The 23,676-nt window shown below is 39.8% G+C and overlaps 1 long non-coding RNA gene across 1 annotated transcript in view; it reads right to left on the bottom strand.

Annotated features, from left to right (window-relative positions):
- The window catches only part of LOC123608055, a 60,007-nt gene that overhangs the window by 17,491 nt on the left and 18,840 nt on the right, over positions 1-23,676 (bottom strand). The window lies entirely within an intron of this gene.

The raw sequence follows: 23,676 nt of genomic DNA, 5'->3' as shown, positions 1-23,676 counted from the left end.
TATATATATGTCTATAGACATTATATATGTATACATATACATATACATTATACATGTATACATATATACATTATATATGTATACGTATACATATGTATATACATATACATATATATACATATACATATGTATACGTATACATATATAATGTCTATAGACATATACATATATAAATTATATATATATAAATATTATATAAATATATATATGCATACACATGAGGTAGTATTTTAGAAACAAAAGGTTGGGAGATGTCTTCAAGATTATCTAATCTGCTGTTGACAAATACACAGTTAAGCAAAGAGAATGTTAAAGAAAAAAAGAACACTTCTTGCTTCCTGAGAATATGCACTACAGAAACATCAACACTACCTACATGAGAAATAAGCAGAGACAGGCATCAAGGAGGAGAATTTTTTTTTTCTCAGTTCCAACACATTGGAGATAAAAATTAATAGGCAAAGTGTATCAAAAAAACAGATGCTCTGCTGAAAAGCCCTTCAGGCAGAATTGCGTCAGCTGGCTTTCTCCGGTGAGGCAGGACTTTACCGACTCACAGAATAATTGCTACATACTCCAGTCAAAGCATTTTACTGTACCTGGCTTTATGCTCAAGCAACCATCCATTGATGGGGATAGGGAGTCCGTGGGGGCTGGAGTGACAGCCAGAAGATGCATGTGATTTTAGATTATGTTGCTTTTCATTTGAAAAGTGCTATCTCTCGACTTCCTAAATGATTAGAAGGCTCAGTAATTGTTTACCTCGTTTCTTAATCTAAGCAAAGCGGTAACAAGCATTATTTTTGCATCTTAGGACTCAAAGAAAAGGTTCACACCTTCACACTTTTAAATATATCATAGGTGGATATGTCAGTAAAACACACACATGCACACACACACACACACGCACGCAGAAGCAACCAGAACGTTGTAGGTAAAAAGAAAATAGATATGATTAAAATTATCTGCACGTAAAGAGAACGTATAATGAAATTAACAAGGCAAGAGAATGCAAGGATGTTATGGAAATTATTTTAACCTAAAAATGACATATTCTTCGTGCCTATCACCTTATAGCAGCATTGCCTGGCACAGTGCTTCTCAAAGTGTGGCCCCTGGACTAGCAAAGCCAACATCACGTGAGACCCTGTTGTAAGTGTGAATTCTCAGTCTCCACCCTAGACTCCCTGGATGAGAAACTCTGGGACCAGCGATCTGTGTCATAACAGATCCTATAGGTGAGGCCCTTGCCTGCTAAATTTGAGAAACTTTGGCCCTAGTACAGTTCTCAAATCCTGGGTGTGCCATAAAGATCACTAGATGCACATTAATAACTCTGATTCAATGAGACTTGCTCCCCAGAAATTTTAACTCAAGAGATATTTTTAATTCTACTCTTGATGATTTTGATGCAGCTGGACATCTGACTACAATTTGCAAATACTGGGTTAATGCTTCGGAGTGTGGTAGTTCCCGTTAAAAGCACAGTATGACCATTTCTTGTCTTTAGGCAAGTCACCCTGAGTCCATTTTCTCATCCATAAATGATATTGCCTATCTCAAATAATGGTAGTGAGGTTTAGGTGAAATAAAGTATAAAATTTGCACAGCAGAGTGCCCAACACAAGTTAAGTGCTTAAGAAGTGATCATCTAAGATGGCTTATCACTTTCCATATTGCTGGGAATTTATTTAAAAACTTTTTTTAATGTTTATTTATTTTTGAGACAGAGAGAGACAGAGCATGAACGGGGGAGGGTCAGAGAGAGAGGGAGACACAGAATCTGAAACAGGCTCCAGGCTCTGAGCTGTCAGCACAGAGCCCAACGCGGGGCTCAAACTCACAGACCACGAGATCATGACCTGAGCCGAAGTCAGACGCTTAACCGACTGAGCCAACTGGGAATTTATTTTAAATGTCTAATATTATCAGTAGTGTCTAACTTAATCCAACATTAAAACACGCCAGCTTATGTAGACATCTTTGGTCTTCCATGAAATTCAAAAACAAAACCGATTCAATACACATCTACCAAGGAACAAGAACTTGACTCCGTCTCAGAAAAACATACAGGTTTCTATTTTTGTGTGACTATTATAAAATATTTATTTCAAATAAAATAAAACAGGGTAGTACGTAATAGCAGAAACTCTGGTTCCAGACTTCCTAAATTCAGACCCTGGTTCTGTTACTCTTTGGCAGTATGGCCTTGATTTAATCCCAGGGACCTCAGTTTTGTCATGAGTAAAATGAGGATAATAAAAATTTCTTACCTCATAACATTGTGGGGAGGATCAGATGAGTTAATATGTGCAGTGGCTTCTGAATAGCACTAACTATAAACCTTCCACAAATGCTCTTATTATTTAACTAGAAAACCACTGAAATGAGTTCTCTATGTATTGAGTATGATACATTTGGAACCAAATTTAAATGTTTTGTTTATTTATTTTTGAGACAGAGAGAGACAGAGCATGAGCAGGGGAGGGGCGGAGAGAGGGGGGAGACACAGAATCCGAGGCCGGCTCCGGGCTCCGAGCTGTCAGCACAGAGCCTGACGCGGGGCTCGAACTCATGGAGCGTGAGGTCACGCCCTGAGCCGAAGTCAGACGCTCAACCGACTGAGCCACCCGGGCGCCCCTTTTTGGAACCAAATTTAAACCTGAACTTTTGTCTCAATGATTAAATAGAAATTAGCAATGCTGTAATTCTGAATAAAAGTAGATTTTTAAATTTACATTATTAATACTGAGTACAGAGGTTCAAAATGAGAGCAGCTTCTTGTTTGCCTTGAGAATGAAGATTTGAGTACAGCCTCGGGTCAAGGGAACTATAATGTTATTGCTTTATCTACTGTTGGGTACTCAAGAGTGATTGGAGTCCCGTTAGCAGATCTGAATAAAGTGTAAAAGCAATTCCTCTCTAAATATATGAGAAACCATCCTGATGACCTAGTTTTTAATTAAAATTTTATTAGATATGTAAACTCTGGGAGAATCAAAGGCACAGTTTAACAACTGAAATAAGTCTCTATTTGATATATTTAAGATAGCTGAAATTTACTGAAATATTCTGACAGTATGCCAACATTAGTGGAAAACAATTTGTAAGAAAAGCAGATAAAGAGAATTGGCCATTATCATGCACTTGCTGAAAACACTATATAAGAACCCACACAACTTAGAAAAAGTTAACCTCACTGTAGTCCAGAAACCCACACAATTTTGAAGGCCTGGCTTGCCTTCAAATACTTCAGACTGCAAAGTCAACATGGTAAATTCTTTCCACGTTTAATTCATAAAAAAAAAGATCCATATTATCCTTGAATTTGTTTCTGATCTTAAAGAAGATATATGCTTAACCTTAAGAAGCTTAGTTCTTTGGGGTTCTTTCTAGAATCAAACAGAACTCTTGCATCATATGCTTTTGGATACACACGAAGCAATACTATCCCAACACCCACTTCCCCCAAAACTCAAAGTCACATTTCATTTCTTTTTGTAATTGATAGCCTTAGAAAAGATAAGATACAAGCAAAGCCTTTCTCTCACCTTTTGCTGAGAACATTGCAGTCATAGCGTTACTTAGGTCTTAATTACTCCGGTCTTAAAATAGGTATATTATGGCCTTTATTGCACGATACAGATTTAGAAAATGCAGCCCATCAACGCTAGATAGCCCACAACATCCTACAGCAGATTCAAAATGAAAGTTAAAAAAAAAAAAAAAATGCAAGGAGGTTTTTATCGACCGGTGAAGTTAAAAAGTTAAAAATAAATATTTGCCTAAGGTCATTTTTCGCTTTTATGGAAGGGTTAGGATAGAACAGGTTAGGATTGGGGACAATAAGAGTATAGATGGAGTCTAGGATAATCCTAGGCAAAATTTCACAATAATTTAAATATCCAATTCCCTTCTTTGGGTTGAACGATAAGGGACTGACATTTTTGTGGGTCAAAAAGAGCGAATACGGCAATTTTACAGGATTCAACCTTGATCTTTCTGGTGCTCTTTCTCTCCCAGCCCCAGGTGCCAACCGCCTTTCTACAGTCCAGACCCCGAGAGCCCAGCTGCATGAAATCACGCTGGTTTGCTCTCCTTCAAATCCTCCATACTCCAAAATCAGCTTTCACCCACTCCAAGTGAAATCTTATGTAGAGGAGTTCAGATAAAGTAAAGGAATTTAGTCCATGAGGGAAATACTTAGGGATAGATGGGCCTTCCAGGACTACTTACGCCAAAACCATACACACAGCCAAACTCTCTACCCCACATACCTATAAAAAGAAAAGAAAAGAATAAAATGAAATAAAATAAAATAAAATAAAATAAAATAAAATAAAATAAAATAAAAAACTTTGCCACAAATACTAATAAGCCTATACAGTAACGTTATTCAAACACATAGCTCTAGAGATCACTTCTTTTTCACCTGAAATCCAGAATGATTGTTGGCCGTTAAAGTACTTAACTCAAGTGTTCTCTGAGTGGTCTTTGTTCCTTTCAGACCTATTTTTCCAAGTGAGCCCAATTCAAACTTATGAACGTGTCATGGATGTAATGTTTTTGACGTCATTCCAAGTCTCCATTTCCTTATCAGTAATCCAGTTCCTCTCTGCCCAACCCTATCTGCCATGATTTTACGTGAGAGTCAATGTAGCATGGCGTCTGGAAGCCTGGAAGCCTGGACGCTGGGCCTGCCAAGGTTTAAGTCTTGGCTCTAACACATAGCAGCTGTGTGGTTTTGGGCAAGTTGCTTAACTTCCTGTTCCTCAGTTTCCTCTTCTACAGAGGAAGGGTGATATTACTTATCTCACAGAGATGTTAGAAGGATTATGTGAATTCAACAAAAGGAGCTCATATTTGTAAGTGCCCAAAAGACTGGCCTACCCTTCAACATTTGTTAAATAAACTGTAGCCACAGGGAAAAAGGGAGAGGACAAGGAAGCTATGATGTAGGCAACTGGTCCACCCCAGCCAAAACATGAAGGGTAAAGTTCACCCTTTCTAGAGGAAAGAGGCCAGACACGTAGGAAAACCCTGTATCATACTGGATCCAAAATCGCGGAAAGGAGAGGAATTTCCTATAGGGTGAGAGAAAAGAGAAAAGCAGAAAGCTGTTTACTCCACTTCCTGTTTGGAGCTCTAGAGGACAATAACCCACCTGCCTAGTGTTACCTCAACAACTTAGAGAAGCCATCATTAGGCATAGAGAAAGCTTAATTTAGCCTTCCTGGGTCAGACTCGGTTCTCAGGAGGTATGCACACACCCTGAAATTTCTGATTGTACCTTTCTGGGGGTGGAGTGCCTTAGTAATGGGGTAAAGGGGCCCTGTGGACATGGGTGATCAATCAGCAATAAATGGGGGACAGGGTATGGCACAGTAAGACAGCACAGTCACGGGAGTTGACCTGGAGCCACATCAACCAAGCACCCTAGTCTTGACCAAGTCGGGAAGAGAGGCCACGAGCCACAATGACAGCGGGAAGCAACTTGAAGAAGACTCAGGAATGCAACCAGACAAACTACACCGCAGTGGATACCAGCTCTCAGACCCCTAGAGACCCTGAGATCACTCCATCTCTCCAAAAACCCTAAACCCAGATTAAAGATGAACAAGAGGACAGGAAGAGCATGTGAAAAACTAAGTTATCCCAAAGCGACTGGGCTATTCAAGAGGTCGTTTCAAGTTTTGCTAAGTTTACCAAATGGAATTTAATTTCATTTTCTCCACTACTTATAGGGTGGGGCTTGTAAGGAATATTATAATAGCTATGAAAAATAATGAAACTGGATCTTCTTGGTACTTTGGAGTGTACCAAAAGTAAATCAGTCATCCTGCTAAAAATGCAATGGAAGAGGGGCACCTGGGTGGCTCAGTCGGCTAAGCGTCCGACTTCGGCTCAGGTCATGATCTCACGGTCCGTGAGTTCGAGCCCCGAGTCGGGCTCTGTGCTGACAGCTCAGAGCCTGGAGCCTGTTTCAGATTCTGTGTCTCCCTCTTTCTCTCTCCTCCCCCGCTCATGCTCTGTCTCTCTCTTCTCAAAAATAAATAAACGTTAAAAAATAATAATAATAAATAAATAAATTTTAAAAATTGAAATGCAATGGAAGAATAGCACATTTGAGTCAAAGAGACTAATTTTGACCTTTTAAAGACTCTTTGGTTTTATGAAACAGTCTATAAAGGGGATGATTGTATAAAAAGATGTCCAGAGCAAAAGCACAGGCCTTGGAATCTGGTTGCCTTGGTTCAAATTCTAATTCCATCCTTCTCTTGAGTGGGCGCCCCAGGGCAAGTTATTTAATTTCTTGATGTCTCATTTTCTGTAAAAAGAGTACATTAACCATTCCTACCTCAGATGGTCGTTATGAGATCACATTCACACATCATGGTATTTTCCATTACTGGATCAATTTCCGATGATACCGTAAAGGCAAAAACTCAAAACGTGCCTGATAACATAGTACGTGCTCAGCTAAATTTCGCAGTAAATACACCACTCAGTAGAAGTCCATATTCAACCAGTCGAACCCATTAAAAAAAAACAAAACAAAACATTATTCCAAACTGTCATAAACAATACAGATAGATCTCTAGCCTTACTTTCAGTGGCATGCCTGTGGTTAAACTCATATTCTAAAATGATCTTTTCATTACCATGCCCAGTGTGTGCATCTAGTCTATATGATTTTTAACATTGAATTTATGCTGTAATTTTGTAGAAGTGAGCAAGTAGGGAGATTCTTTAAACCAATTATCAAAATTAAACTACCTCATGGAACCAAACGACTCATGGAATAATTCGCTGTGGACTTAGCAGTGTAGGAAAATGGGATTTTCATTAATTATTTACCTTTGATCTCTCTAACAATTCGCCCGATGGTATATGCATAGTCTGCTGAGGGTAATGGAAACAAACAGGTTTAAATGACAGGTAGCTGGAAGAATTTTATAGACTATTAGCTTTTTTAAATTTTTGTTGCCATTTGATAATTTGTTTGCTAATTTAACCACTTGGTAAGCATTTATTGATTTCTTATTTATTGATTTATGGCTGACAAGAGATGAAGTGCATTGAGATGGTGACGGGGACAAGGAGATTAAGGAGTCATAAAGAAGCAGAAGATGTATTCTCTATTCTCCAAGACCTCATAGCTTAGTTCTAGACGCCTTCTACACATCCATGAGTCACAAAGAATAATCATAAAACAGTATATGCAAAATAATATTGTAAAAAATAGGTATCTCAATGCTGAGGGGATATGACCTACAGAAATAAAGGGGCAGAAATTAATATCGAGTCAAGATGTTTATCAAGTATATATTTTCTTCTTTAATTTTTTAATATATATTCATTTTTTGAGATACAGAGAGAGCATGAGCAGGGGAGGGGCAGAGAGAGAGGGAGATACAGAATCCAAAGTAGGCTCCAGGCTCTGAGCTGTCAGCACAGAGCCTGACGTGGGGCTCGAACTCATGAACTACAAGATCATGACCTGAGCCAAAGTCAGACACTGAACTTACTGAGCCACCCAGGCACCCCTAAAGGGTATATTTTTTTAAACTTTACACCAATTTTAGTGAAAAGTGGAAAGATTTATATTTTATATATGACATTATATATATATATATATAGATAGATAGATAGATACACACATATATACACAAATATATACACACACATGTTTTTATATCATGACAATAAATTGGGCTTTTATTTTTTAATGTTTGCTCATTTATTTTGAGAGATAGAGTGCTATGAGCATAGAGTCCAATACGGGGGCCAATCTCACGAACTGTGAGATCATGACCTGAGCCGAAATCAAGAGCTGGACGCTTAACCAACGCTGAGCCACCCAGGTACCCCTAAGTTGAGCCTTTCTGTTTTAAAATGTATCATCTGAAGCAACCTCCAGAAGTATGAGCCTCATTCAGGAAAACTAACTGAAACCAGTGCTGTGTAACTTAACTTCAGTAATACAAATACAAATCTAATTTCCGCCTTATTTTTCTTAACCACAGTTTCTCTCTTTAACCTAAATTTACACCTTGATGTTATTTGACTCCTACGTCAATATATAAAACACACTACTTAGGCCAAAGAAGCAATGAACAAAGAGGAAAATTGAGTCCCATACATGAATATTTCTAAATTATGGCATTAAAAGAGAATATTGAGAAGCATAATAAAATCACACTATCAATAACCACTTACTTAGCAAATAATTATTGCATTTTGTTGGTTTAAGATCTTGTTTCATAGAGCATCACGGCTCAAACTCTTTCTGAACACATTCAATCACCATGTCCACTATCTTGAGGGGTGACTCGTTTCATTATTTGCTAGCTCTCATTGTAAGAAAATATGTTTTTATACCAAACTCACATCCCACCCACCCCCCAATATCTATTCATCAATTCTCTTTAGCCAAACATCATAAGTTGAACTGTCCTAAAATAGCAGCCAACACAATGGACAAGAAACAATAAGAAAATTTCACATTATCGAATGCTTACTTATACCAAGTACAGTACTATTTTACCTATATCCGATTACTTAATTCTCAGACGACTGCATCAAGGAACTGTGACTATCATTCCCATTTGCCATTGAGAAAACTCAGGGGGCACCTGGGGGGCTCAGTTGCTCAAGCATCTGACTCTTGATTTCGGCTCAGGCGATGATCTCATGATGCGTGAGTTCGAGCCCTACATCGAGCTCCATGCTGGCAGTGGGACCTGCTTGGGATTCTCTCTCTCTCTCTCTCTGTCTCTCTCTCTCTGTCTCTCTCTCTCTCTCAAAATAAATAAGATAAACTTTAAAAAACAGAGAGAGAAAAAACTCAGGAATAGAGATTAAATAAATACATGTGGCCAGTTTATAGCACACCATGCTCTAACCTCAGACAGTCTGGTTTCAGAATTCATGCTTCCACTCGTTAACACTGGACTGCCTTGCCAAACTGGTGGGGCAATAAGATCCACAGCATATTGAATAGTAGTGCGCAGGAAGTGTTACCAAACGCATTGCTCTCCCTGCGGAGGAGTATTTTGAAGGTCAGCCCAAGTCTGGACTCTGTCCTATCTGCCAAAATAAAACAAGATCCTAAACCAAAATTTTTACCAGCATGTGGGGCAGAGCAGGAGAAGCTGAAGCAGAGACACCACACAATCCAAAGGAAACAAAGCTGCTTTCCAAAGGTGATAACTGACAGCAGTTAACGCAAAAACTGCAGCCTTTTTTACGTAGGGTTGATGAGGGCATCTTAATTGAAAACTGGGCTTTGGGCAATTGCAGCTGCAGAGTGTAACAATGCCCCATAAACACTGACAGGAGGCTGAAGAGAAGGAAGTGGCCATCTCAGCACAGACCAAAGAGACACAGGAAATGTCGGCTGGGACAAATTTGATAAAGTGTCAGCAGAAAGAACTTAGAAGCTGAAAGGATGGAAACCTGAAGCAAGACAATCCCTTTAAGCTACATTAGTCAAAAATCTTCAAGTTTCTGGTGAAACGAAATGGAATCGGGTCCCACAATACAGTTTTTGTAATTGGTTGCATATGTATTTACGGTAAAGATAAATGCAACACCGCCCTTAGAATCAGGCAAGCAGTGCCCTACACCGAACTCTTCAGAGGTTCCAGTTCTGGAAGTTTCTGGCTGTAATTCCCTTTAGGCAGAGTTCTGGAATGAAGGTGTAATAGAAATCTACAGCCCACCTGCGATAGCCATATGCGAGCAAAAATAAACCTTGTGTTTGCAAGTCACCGAGAGACAGGGATTGTCTGTTACACAGCATTACTTAGCTGACTGATACAAACAAAAACCTCACATACAAATGGTGTGTGGATCTAGATGTGAAGGAGGAGAGAAGTAGGAAAACTTTCCTTTCCCCCTTTTTACTTTTTCAAACTACCTGAAAATGTTTATTGTTATTATTTTTATGGTGTTTTATTTTTCTATCAAAATGCTATTTTTATTCTATCAAATGTGGCATTCTATCAAAATGCCACATTTTTAAAATGTGGTGTAGATTTAGATATGCCCAGTCAACCCTTTGCTTTCTTTACACCCTGCACTAAACAACCATTTTAGATACTATTATTTTGCTAGCCATCTAAAACAAGAAGAATCTACTTGAGTGAAAAAAATAATAATTCTTCCTTGTTAAAAAATAATCCTGGTCATAAAGAAAAAGTAGAAAATGCAAAATAACTTACTTAAGCATCATTAATGCCACCTTCTGGAGATAATGACAGTTTTGGTAAATTATTGTATATATATTCCTTCTCATATAGTATATATATGTATATATATATATGGTGTATATATATATATACTCATATAGCATAATACTCATATTGTGTGTATATATATATATATATATATATAGAGAGAGAGAGAGAGAGAGAGATATCTGGAGATAATGTCAATTTTGGTAAATTATTATATATATGTTCCTTCTCATATAGTATATATATGTGTGTGTGCATATGTATATATATATATATATATATATATAAAGATGCCATATAGTATATATATATATATATGTACATATATATTTGTTATATATATACACATATATACAACATATATATACTATATGGCATCTTTCTATAATTCAATTTTGCATTCTGCTTTTTTACCTAACATTATACTGCATTTTCCAAAATCATACAATCATACAATATTCTTTGAAAAACATACTTCTAACGTATGCACACACCACTATTCAATGCACATGTGATTGTTTATTCAACCATTTTCCTATTATTAAATGGGAAAATAATGTGACAGGACCCTTAGGCAAGTCATAAATGATGATATGAACACAGATAAAGAGGCACCTAATTCTATCTGGGAGAGTAAAAGGCAGCTTTAACAAGGTGGTGGCTTGTTAGACAAAAATTTCAAGTGTAGACCAGGCAGGCAAGGGCATCGCAAGCAAAGGAAACAGGTTGAACAAAATTGCAGACACGTTAAAGTACATGAACATTTTAGTAAAGTCAACGAACAAGTACACCTAGGGCATGGAGTGAGCAATGGTGAGGAAGAGAAGTTCTGAAGGAACCATGAAGGCAGGTTGTAAAAGTCTTGCAAAGCATTCTGAGGAATCGAGTGTGTCGTACAAGCAAGAGGGAGGCACCAACACTTGTAAACAGGCACGGATTACATCCCTGTTGTGGATGTTTTAGAAATACGTCGTAAAGACGAAAAAACACTGCTTTTGGAATCAAGGGACCAGCTTCCCCTGCGGCCCATTTCCCCACATGTGAAATCAGATTCACAAAGAGGCTTTGAGGATTAAATTATATAAATTAGTAGGTGCCCAGCAAATGACACTTCAATGTGTGAGTTGGCTACAAGAGGGGGGCTTGTTCTCAAGGAGAGGAAAGGTAAAGCAAAGTGTCCTGGAAACAGTCATCGTCCAGGCCAGAGGTGGGGAGCGACTAAACCAGGAAAATGGCAGTAAAGGGGTAGCAACTCACCAAAGGCTTCAGAAACATCTCAGAGATCTAGAGGAAGGGACTTGACAACCAACTGGATGTGGGTTGTTGCAACAATGAAAAAATAGAAACAAAATCATGGAGTGTCACTAGAATGACCATGGGGCAAGTTGAAACAAGAATAGAAACAGAAGGCAGTTCAACAAAGGGAAAAACAAAAAACAAATGCGTGTCGAAACCTGGCACAAAAGTAAAGAATTGACCATGCCCCCATGGAGGATATGAGATGGGAAGTAAAATGTTGCAATTGGGCGAATTTCATCAACATCAGTAACATGCATAATTTGGATACTAAGCCATTTGCTGTCCACCATTTCTGGGATTATAGAGTGGGCAAGGGCAGTAATTTATCTGAAAAATTATGTAGGTGGCTTCTGGATTTTGAGGTGAGGTAAAAAAAATGAAGACCCAACATCCCCACCATGTTTTACAAGAGTTCAGTATTCTTCACTTTGATCCTCCCTTCATTTACCTCTTGTGGAAGGTATTTAATGTATTTGTATGAGTACCACAATAATACACACACATACACACACACACACACACACACACACACACACACACACCTACTGTATAGACCAACAGAGACACTATATATATTTATATGGTGTGCATATATTGTCTAAAATATATATGTATATTCATGAGTTGCCTTTGAGTTTCTTGAGTACAACAGTAAAGCAGTAACAACCATGAACAGATATATACATAGGTATATACATACATACAAATATACATATACGCACATATACACAGTATGTAAGCTAATATGTATATTTATATGGTATATACATTAGTTTAAGATATATGTGTACATATATGTGCTTCTATGTGTTATTATAACTAACTTAATTATCTTAAACTAATGTATATACCATGTTAATATACATGTTAAAAATTGCATAGACTCAAGGCCAAGGAGTAAAGAATTGATTTCCCCTTACTTCTGTCTGTGCCTGCAGAAAGGGGTAAAGAAGCCAGATTTAGGAGACTGTTCTGAACATCTTGAAGCTGCTATTCTAGAGCAGCTGTGTCCTTTACACAAGGGAAGCTTTCCCCTTGTATCCTAATTGGGCATGAAATCTGACTCACCAGCACAAGTTATATTGGAGCCGGCCAACAGAGCAGCTGCCTGTGAACCCCTTGAATAACCCACATCCAGTGACTGAAATTGACGTGGGATGAAACATGGGCCCACGTTAACCTAGCAGATGCTCCACAGAACTCGAGTCACCTCGGCTCTCGCCACGCACTGCAATGAATTGTCCTAATTTGTGTGTCCTCGTAGTTTCTCAAAGTGAAACGAGAGCCCAGGTATTTTTCTCCCGATAGTAGATTTCGTGACATCCTCTTGGCACAGTGAGTTATTCTTTTTATACACTCATTGTGTTAGCGATGAGAGAGAATGTTCCTTAGTGAAGTCTGGCGATCCACTGAAAATCTGAAGATTGCCACCTTCCTAAACTACCTGTGGTTAGTGCCTACTTCTGCAGGAGTCCCTCCCAGGTCTGGGCAACCATTATATACTGAAGACAGAATACCACGGTGCTTAAAATCACAGGCCTTGGAATCAGTCTAGGATAGACGCGGGTCTAACAATTATCTCTGGGTGATCCTGGGTAAGTTACTTAACCTCTCTGATCTACAGTTGCGTATTTTTTTATTCTCATTTTTTAGAGAGAGAGCAGGGGCGAGTGAGGGGCGCAGAGGGAGAATTTCTTTCTTAAAAATTTATTTATTTTGAGAGAGAGTGAGTGTGTGTGTGTGTGTGTGTGTGTGTGTGTGTTGGGCGTGTGCGTGTGCGCAAGTGGTCTTCACGCTGTTGTTAAGACTAGAGCAGTTACAATTTAGTTTTCACCCTAGCCCGTGACCAAGAAGTGGCGATAGGGTTGAGGAGGTGGGGATCCAAGTGCTAATGGCAAAGGTGAGCACGCAATGCATGTTGAGGAAAGCAAAGAACCCTGCCGGTGGGTGAGAAGAGAAGGGCTCTGCTAACGAGGGGGTGCCCGCACCCCTGCACGCCGTAGAAACCACGGCTTCTGCCCCTGAGACTCTCATGGCACCCTCCCCACCCCCACCCCCAGGAGCCCTGGCGTAGGAAGGACCCCCTGTGAGGAAGAAGTGGTTAAGAGTAGGAGACACCTGCTTGCAGAAAATGTTTTTTCAACACATAGTCCCCAGAAAGCGCAAGGAAGAAAGGCATTGGGAGTGTATTAACTGGTACAAGTCGTCAGGGCATTACCATAGAGTAAAGCCAGAAAGAAGGAGAAGTTTATTACCTGGACTCTCCATGGGACCGGATTCCCCCCTCCCTCTCCCTTTCTCTTCACTTTTAGGAGGAAGAGACAAACAAGAATGTAAACAAATGGCTGTCAGAGAATTAGTATATAACCTGGGCATTTCAGACTGAACGCAGTCCCTGGTCACATCTGTCCTGAACTCCTGAACACATGTTCATAATCCAGATGCCTAACCGGAAACCAAAGGCTTTTCAACAATTAGGGATCTTTAAAGAAAAACCAAAGCAGGAACACGATATAGGTAGCATGAGGAAACTTGAATTCAGACTGTTTCCTCGGTTATGACACAGCTGTGTGAGCTCCCACAATTGTTGGGCTTCAGCCTTCTTGGCCATAAATGAGCGATTGGAGTAGGTATTCTTTTTTTTTTTTTTTTAATTAATGTTTATTTTTGAGAGAGAGAGAGAGAGACAGAGAGAGAGAGAGACAGAGAGCGCACAAGCAGCCAAGGGGCAGAAGGAGAGGGGGAGACACAGAATCCAAAGCAGGCTCCAGGCTCCAAGCTGTCAGCACAGAGGCCCACACGGGCCTCGAACTCACAAACAATGGGATCATGACCTGAGTCGAAGTCGGATGCTTAACTGACTGAGCCACCCAGGAGCCCCTGGACTGGGTATTCTTTGAAGTTCCTTGGAGCACTACGATTTAGGGAGCATCACTAAGATATATGTGCATATCCTCTGTGTTTAATAAGGTAGAAGTTATTTTCAGTATAACAACAATTGAAAAAAATAAAATAGCCCTCCTGTAATCAACTCACCAGAGTTCCCTATTTCCTCAGTGATTCTAGTGTTCGGGCCATGGATATTTAGTCTCTTGAATAGTGTGCCCTTTCTTACCATGGTGTCCAGAATGAGCATATGTGGCTCCTTAGGGTGTCCCTACCATGATAAGTAGTTTTGAGAGAAGCTGGGTCATTAAGTTGCATTAACTCTAATTAGTGATCAGAAGGGAATATAAATCAATAATTTTCATTAGACATCATGAGATATGTCGAAGTCCATTCCTTAAAGTCCAAGCTTTTCCTCTGGAACAAAGTAAAATTTCTTTTTGTAAGGTCTCTGCAATGCAAATGAGCTGATTTTTTAATTTGAGGTCCATAGAAGAGAGGTTTATCTTGTGTGAATGAATTCTTAAGGACTTACATATTTTCAAAAAATGAAAAAAGGGAGCGGCTAAGTTTAGAACCTAGTGTCAGCAGGTTGAGATCGTTTTATGCAGGAGACACCCTTGATTTTGTCCCACTGTATTCCTAAAACCAGTCTTGACTGTGTGACTGTTTAAATGTGAAAATGCTATCTATCTAATACCTTACATTATTGAGCTCTTTGAACATAGCAGGCACTTTTTATCCACCAGGTTAATCAACTTACACAGCAATGCCATGTGTTAAAAATAATATACAACCTCAGGGGCACTTGGGTGGCTCAGTAGGTTGAGCATCCGACTTCGGCTCAGGTCATGATCTCGTGGTTCATGAGTTCTCGCGTTGAGCTCAGTGCTGACAGTACAATGGCTGCTTGCGATTTTCTGTCTCCCTCTTTTCCTGCCTGGTTTGAAAACTACCCGCCTCAAAAGAGAGCCCAGAAAAAAGCAAGTGTCCACAGGTAAGAAAAGGAGAGCACTATCAGCCTGCGTTACAGATGGGGACCATCAACGATGATCCCAAGGGGCAGAGAAAGTAATTACTGGCCAATGGTTTGCACAGGAAGCACTCACACAGGCACAGACACCACATCACATACACTGACATGCGATCGGGTTGCTTGAAAACGGTTGCTTTTTACTCCATTACATAATCTTCCATGGCAGAGAACCCAGGGATTCCTTGTTATGAACGACATGATTTCCCAGGGATAAACAGTAAAGGCTTACTTCCAAAATTTAAGACAAGCGTCTTGCCATTAAAACGCTATACTCGCAGACAAGGGCAACGACAAAACTTTCTTTCTGCAAAGCAGCTAACAAAAGCATTCAAGCCCGGGGCCATCGGTACGCATATTCCACTTTTCAAATGCCTGCCCTTGGGAAATTCTCCTGGTCCTTTTGAGTAACTTATCCATAAAATTCTTTTCCCTTTTCTAGTCATTCGTTAACACAGCTTCAGAAACGGACTGACAGCCCTCCTAAATTAAGTACTGTATACTTCAGGCTAATTTTCTGTGTTTTTTTTTTTTTATCACAATAGCAGGGGCCGTATCAGCCCCTATTATTTTGTCAGCTTTCTCATTTAGCCAAGCAGCTTCAATTTATTAGCAGTGAGGAGTGTGCATGAATCAATATGTTTCATTGGGCAATGTGTCATTTGTTAATCGGATATTGATGAGATTATTGACGCACAGCTAATTAATCTCAAACCCAGTGCTAGCCTTCATATGTTTCCTTAATTATGTCCTTCCTCCTGGCTTTAGCGCCCAGACGCGGGACTGGAGACAGTGAGTGAGGTAAGCTGTCAGGGGCTCTTTTCACACATTTACAATCCCGTGGCAGTGAAATTATTTTCTTCGTTGTAAATAGGTATCAGAGAGATATTTAATAACATTTGTCAGCAGATTGATATTGATTGGTGTGGACTCGCTTCAAATCCAGCAGCCACAGAATTTTGCCTCAGAAGGAGGCTATTAAAACAAGAAAATGCTTAATTAGTATACAACAATTTCATGAGTCAGTTGTCATCTGCCCTCTGGAATTTCAAAATTGCTCTTCTCTGGACATTGTTTCTATACCCTTGGTTCAATATTTCAAGGAATTTTGTTTTCTTTTTGCTTCCACGTTAACTCTTTGTGGCCACCTTTCTTAGCCACGGACAACATTCGCGTGAATAGAAAACTTGAGGGGGACTTGGGGCGCCTGGGTGGCTCCGTGGGTTAACCGTCCGACTCTTCGTTTCCGCTCAGGTCATCACCTCACGGTTTGTGCGTTCAAGCCCCGAGTCAGGCTCTGTGCTGAGAGTGCAGAGCGTCCTTGGGATTCTCTCTCCCTCTCCCTCTCTCACTGCCCCTCCCTGCCTCTCTCCCTCCCTCTCTCTCTCTCTCTCTCAAAATAAATAGGTAAACTTAAAAAGAATTTTTTTAAAAAAAGAAAATTCAGAGGGACTCAGAGTTTTTTTAAATTAATTCAGCCATAATTAAGTAACACAGTTACAATTCTGCCACCTGCACGTGCCTGCACTTGTCTGTGAATCCCACTTTCTTATCTCATTTAAGTCTTCCCACACTTCTGAGTCACAGTGGAAAGGACAAGCTCTAATCCTGTTCATTGGCTCTCTCACTCTTTTACGTGTGACAACCAGTCTCCGCCTTAATTTACCCATCTGCAAAATGGGGACCATAAACCTGACGAGTAATTCACAAGATTGTTGTCACGACACATAAGGTAAATACGTGTGAGAACACTTAGGATTTCGACGCTGCCATCCAGTTACTCGGCATTATTTGTTTTGGTACAGGTATGTGTTTGCAACTCTTGTAAGAGTTCAAACCTGTTTGATTTCAAACCTGTTTGAGACATGCAATAGATATGTGATAATAATAAGGTCTCTTCGTTGCAGCAAAGATAGCAAGTTGGTATCAGGTGTCAGGGGTGGGACACGGGCCCCGTCTCCACCCATGGCTTTCTCATGTCTAACACAAGAGAAGGAATAGCTCACCGCGAAGCTCCTTTAACAAATCAAACACGAGACATCCTTTCCTAGAAATGTGAATCTTAATAAAGAACTCCTATTGAAAGCAATGTTTTTTTTTTTATAATTTCAGTATCCTTGTACATAAAAGGGTCTTTAAATAATCAGTTTTGAATGCAGAGCTGGTACTCAACACAACGCATAGATTGTGTACTTAGTGCTCCCTCCTTGTGAACATTAGATCAATAGTTTCCTCTTAACTGAAAGAAGGTTGTTGAGTCTAATGGGGAGTAATTTCAATATTCTGTGATTTGACAAAAAAACTTTCATTTTCTCCACAGCGTAAGTATGTATGAGAACCCTGAGATGATTGTTTTTAAAAAGGACAAAAGAGGGGCGCCTGGGTGGCGCAGTCGGTTAGGCGTCCGACTTCAGCCAGGTCACGATCTCGCGGTCCGTGAGTTCGAGCCCCGCGTGGGGCTCTGGGCTGATGGCTCAGAGCCTGGAGCCTGTTTCCGATTCTGTGTCTCCCTCTCTCTCTGCCCCTCCCCTGTTCATGCTCTGTCTCTCTCTGTCCCAATAATAAATAAATGTTGAAAAAAAAATGTTTAAAAAAATAAAATAAAAAGGACAAAAGATGAAGATTAAGAAATAGAAAAAAGAAAACAAGGGAGATGTGACCCAATGAGAACTAATTAGGAAGTCCCCCTTCTTATAGAATTACATGAAGCAGATCTTTCAAAATGTTAATGGTCACACTGATGGCACCAAATGTCATGAATAGCACAACAATAGACTTTATAGTGTAACGTTGGTTCAGAGTGCAACTCTAGAGTCTGTACGTGGAACTAAATGGCTACCGAAACTTGACTTACGTGCTCTCTCCAACACAGAGCTCAGCATATAGTAGGTGTTCAATTAAGGTTTTTAAAAATCGATCATGCCTATCTGAACATATAGGGAAATATTATTGTTGATAAGAATGTAATGGTCAGCATATTAAAAGCAATTCCAGGACCTTCTTGTACTGTTGGTGGGAATGCAAGCTGCTGCAGCCACTGTGGAAAACAGTGTGGAGGTTCCTCAAAGAACTAAAAATAGAACTACCCTACAACCCAGGAAAAGCACTACTAGGAATTTACCCAAAGGATACAGGAGTGCTGGTTCGTAGGGGCACATGTACCCCAATGTTTATAGCAGCACTTTTAACGATAGCCAAATTATGGAAGGAGCCCAAATGTCCATCAACTGATGAATGGACAAAGAAGATGTGCATATATATATATATATATATATATATATATGCACACACACAATGGAATATATATATATATGCACATAATGGAATATACACACACACACACACACTCACACACACTGGACCACTACTCAGTGACGAAAAAGAATGAAATCTTGCCATTTGCAACTACGTGTATGGAATTTGGAGGGTATTATGCTAAATGAAATAAGTCAGCCAGAAAATACAGATATCATATGGTTTGAAGTCGTAAATGTAATTTGAGAAACTTAACAGAAGACCACAGGGGAAAGGAAGTAAAAATAAGTTATAGAGAGGGAGGCAAACCAATAGAGACTCTCTTAAATACAGAGAACAAACTGGGCATTGAGGAGGGCACTTGTTGGGACGAGCACCGGGTGTTGCGTGTAAATGACGAATCATGGGAATCTACTCCTGAAGCCAAGACGACACTGCACACACTGTATGTTAGCTAAGTTGACAATAAATTTTTTAAAAAATAAGAATAAATTTTAAAATGTTTTTCAAACAATAAAAAAAAAAAGCAACTCAGGGATGACTTCAGGCAATTATTGTACTTTATCCCATTCATACAGATCAGGGTGAAGAGAGAGAAATCAGCAATGAAGTGTCCTGAATAGATGTTTAATATCATTATATTCACTTGGTCTTCCCTGGCACAACACCAATCAGATGGTCTGCCTTTAAATGCTAGTGTTTCTTGGGGCGCCTGGGTGGCGCAGTCGGTTGAGCGTCCGACTTCAGCCAGGTCACGATCTCGTGGTCCGTGAGTTCGAGCCCCACGTCAGGCTCTGGGCTGATGGCTCAGAGCCTGGAGCCTGTTTCCGATTCTGTGTCTCCCTCTCTCTCTGCCCCTCCCCCGTTCATGCTCTGTCTCTCTCTGTCCCAAAAATAAATAAACATTGAAAAAAAAATTAAAAAAAAAAATGCTAGTGTTTCCTAAGCTTTTCAAATTTCCTCCCATGGTCTGTTTTTTTTTCACACCACACACTCTCCAAGAAGGACTTTACCCATAATTCTGGCGTCAAACACCATTCCTGTGGACACTCAAACCTGTATGTCTACACATAACTTGTCTGTGGAACTCCTGACCCATGGTTTCATCTTCCCCTAGAAAAATGTCTGCACAGATATTCTATACAGAAGCACCCCGAAATCCTTCTCACTCATCTTTAACTCCAATCAGTTTCCAACACCTGTCACTTCCACATGTTATCTGTCTCTCAAATCTTTGTACTTTCCTCTCTCCTTGGTCAGTTGCCTGCATTATCCCCAATTACCTCCTGCCTACACTACTGGCCACCCCCCTACACTCTCCACTAATCATGCCTCAACCCCCTGCCCAGTGTGGTCTCCCCAAGATGGGCCAAATGTTACTCCTGCACTTAAAACACCCACATGGCTGCCTATTACCCTTAGGATAAAATCCAAATGTCTTAGCTCCTACACCCTTCATGATACTGTGATCAAGCTCATTTCTCATCTTTGAGCTCCAAATGCTTGATCCCTTGAAATCTAATCCACAGTTATGCCAAATGTCTTTCATTTTCTTCAGTTCCCTTAGCCTCCAACCATGCTGTTCTGCCCAGAATGCTCATCACCTTGACTCGGATACACCTCCTTGTCTTTGCTCTTGAGATCATTTACTGTGTGTTCAGTGATACCGTGTCCATAGCTTCAAATAGACTACGGTGAGAACATTTGCACCATAAAAATTAACAAATGCTACAAGTCAGAGCTTTTTCTTTTCTTGTGGACAGAAGGTGTTGCCCATTTAGTGCAGTGTACCACTGCTTTCATGGATAGTGATACCCAGCCAGACCAAATGGCCCCTGTTTACAGTCTACCCAAGTCCCTTGCCTGCCCCTCCAATTAACTCTCCGTAGCTTCTCCAAGCTATGATCTCCTCTGCTTAAAATCTTACACTGTTGCTCCCCACCTATATATACAAGACCCCACTCCTTGGCATGGTTCATAAGGCCCTTCAATGACCCAGGCCTGCCTTTCAAGCTTCCTCTCCCACCCTTCCCTGCCACATATCTCAGGTTCTGGCTACTCTCTATCTCTTGCAATTGTGATTTTTTAAACCTCTCCCCATGTTATTCCTTCATCCTAGATTGTGCTCACCTACCTTGCATGCTTGGCAGACTCCTGGCCATCATTTTAGACTCTTCAGACATCAAGTCCTTATTGATGTGGCACTTGTCTTCTTCAGGCAGAATGACCATTTCTTTTCACATGTGCCCACCATCATTTCGTGAACACAGTAATCATAACACCTGTAGTATTACTGTATTTGTGGGTTTTCATGTGTCTTCTCCATTTCACTAAGTCCCTCGAGGGCAAAGACAATGTAGCTATCACCAAGACTAGTGAGTTGTCAAAGCAGACATCATCCAAGAACATTCCCATAAATTTAGAGGTGTATAGGTCTTGCCCTCTCCCCACAGCACATCTTTGTGGCGATTAAGTCAGGTTTAAATTACCCACAGGAATCTCAAGGAGAAAATGAAGTCCTAAAATGCAACCTCCATCCTGAGGCATGCACACAAAAAGAAAAGTGTACTCCTACTTGCATTGGTTATTCACAATCAAAAATTTATAGACAATTGCATAGGAGCTGCAGGTCATTTGCTACAATTGTTATCTTTTTCTCTTGTGACACGGTGGTCTTCAACCCCAGTCAACAGCAGGGTGACCTCTAAACAAATGCAGATCCTTTCACAAAGACCCAATTCACTGTACAGAGGTACTCTTATGGCATCGCATTAAGTTTCATTTTCTCCCTCTGCTGATCCTGCCCACTTTATGATTGGCAGATTCCGGTACTCTGAGCTCACTGTCATTCCTAGTACTTCCATTTTAATCTTTTTTTTTACATGTATTTATTTTGAGAGAGAGTGTGGGAGAGGGGCAGAGAGAGAGAGAGAGAGAATCCCAAGCAGGCTCCATGTTTACAGGACAGAGCCTGACACAGGGCTCAATCCCATGAACCACAAGATCATGACCTGAACCAAAATCAAGAGTTGGCCTCTTAACCAACTAAACCACCCAAGTACCCCGTTAATCAAGATGTATAATCAGTCTACTAATTCCCTCCACTAAAAAGAAAAAGAAAAAAGACTATCCCAAGTTTTCCGTCTGTAGTTTCATTGGTCAGTTGGCAGAGAACATAAAACATTAAGAAAACATGTGTTCAAGGAATGTCATCTATTCATTGGGGTTCATCCTAACTCTAGCAAGGACAACAAAGGTTGTCTACCCACAATCTAAACAGAGTGAGAGACTGAACTCAGAGACAAACCAAGGATAGATCTCTTATTTCCAAGACTTTCCCAAACCCCAGTGCAATAATCTCTACAAATGATCTACAAACTCCCCTTCAGACTATTGATCATAGACCTAAAAGCAAGCCCTGTCAACCATTCTCGGCTAACACTACGCAGAAGACACACGGAAAACTGAATAGTTGAGAATTTATGGTAAATCGAGAAATGATAGGTGGTCAAGGCGAATCTATTACAAATCACAAATGACCTTTCCATTTACCGTGATAGAGATGAAATTATGGTCGTTTTCATATACTTACATTCAAACACTCAACTAAGTAGAGAGGGATAGAGTTTAAATAACGCAGTCAAGCACTGAACCAGGTCCAGATATGCTCATCAAAGACAAAACTCGCCAGTGGTGCTTAAGCATCTACGTCATTTCGGTGTTCAAACACGACCACGATATTAAAAAAGTTTTACAGGTTTGGTAGTCTACCTAAAAGCACTAATATGGTATAAAAAAAAAAAAAAGCAAAACAGATGTTATGGGTATATTAGTAATCTCGTTGGCACCTGTAATACATGGGTTAGGCTGATTAAGAATGGATTAGGTAATTTTTGCAGGCTGAATACCGTGTGAAAGACCCCTGGGATGTCTTCTTCATTGAAAAAGGAGGGATGATTTTTTCATGAAACCAACCCTAGACATCAATGTAAGTAAAGACGAATGAAGAACGGTAAGATGTACTTAGATCAGTACTGTCTACCAGAAGCGAGATGTAAATCACAAATATAACTTTAAATTTTCTGGTGGCCACATTAAATAAAAGTATAAGGAAATAAGTCAAGTAATTTTAGTAAGACATTTCATTTCCCCAATATTTCCAAAGTATTACCATCGCAGCATGGAATAAATACTTAAAAATAACAAGCTATTTAACATCCTTGTTTCGTGCAAAAATCTTCAAAATCAGATATGTGGTTTACACTTCTATCGCATCTTACTTTTCATATGTAATACTTGAACTGTATTTAGATTTCATAAAATTTACAATTGGGGTAGAGTCACATAATCCCTTTGTTCCAAACATACTTAACAGTTTCCCAATAACTGAATCGACTACCAAAAAAAGATCATTTTCCTATAGCACTCGAGTCTACATTAACAAACGTGGTCTGGTTCAGCTCTTTTGGAAGGGCTTATCTAACTGAAATCAAAAGCACATTAATTTAAAATTATATCTGTCAAGTGAAGTAAACCCACCAGTTCCTGTGCCAACTTAGTATTATTAACATTGAATTCAAAAAGATACAAACTGAAAAGCAACTTTAGTCAATATCAACAAAGCATTCCTCAATTTTTTGTAGTTGCTTCAGCCAATTCATACAATGCTGTTGATTACAGCTAAGGTATTCTGCATATTGATTCTTTTGGAAGAAATGTATAAAATCATTATAATTGATCATAAAATAATTATTACTGATTTCAACATAAGTTCTTGTACTTGCCTACCAAAGTCACAAATAAGCTTTCTTTTCTTTGGAAAAGAATCAAATTTGGCTCATTTTTAAAAATTATTTATTTGGGGTGCTTGGGTGGTACAGTCGGTTAAGCGTCCGACTTCAGCCAGGTCACGATCTCGCGGTCCAGGAGTTCGAGCCCCGCGTCAGGCTCTGGGCTGATGGC

The sequence above is a fragment of the Leopardus geoffroyi genome, chromosome B2 (genome assembly GCF_018350155.1).
Source record: "Leopardus geoffroyi isolate Oge1 chromosome B2, O.geoffroyi_Oge1_pat1.0, whole genome shotgun sequence".
NCBI classification, from domain to species: Eukaryota; Metazoa; Chordata; class Mammalia; order Carnivora; family Felidae; genus Leopardus; species Leopardus geoffroyi.
Note: the sequence above shows the minus strand (reverse complement) of the source record. Positions and strands in the feature narration are given on the sequence as shown.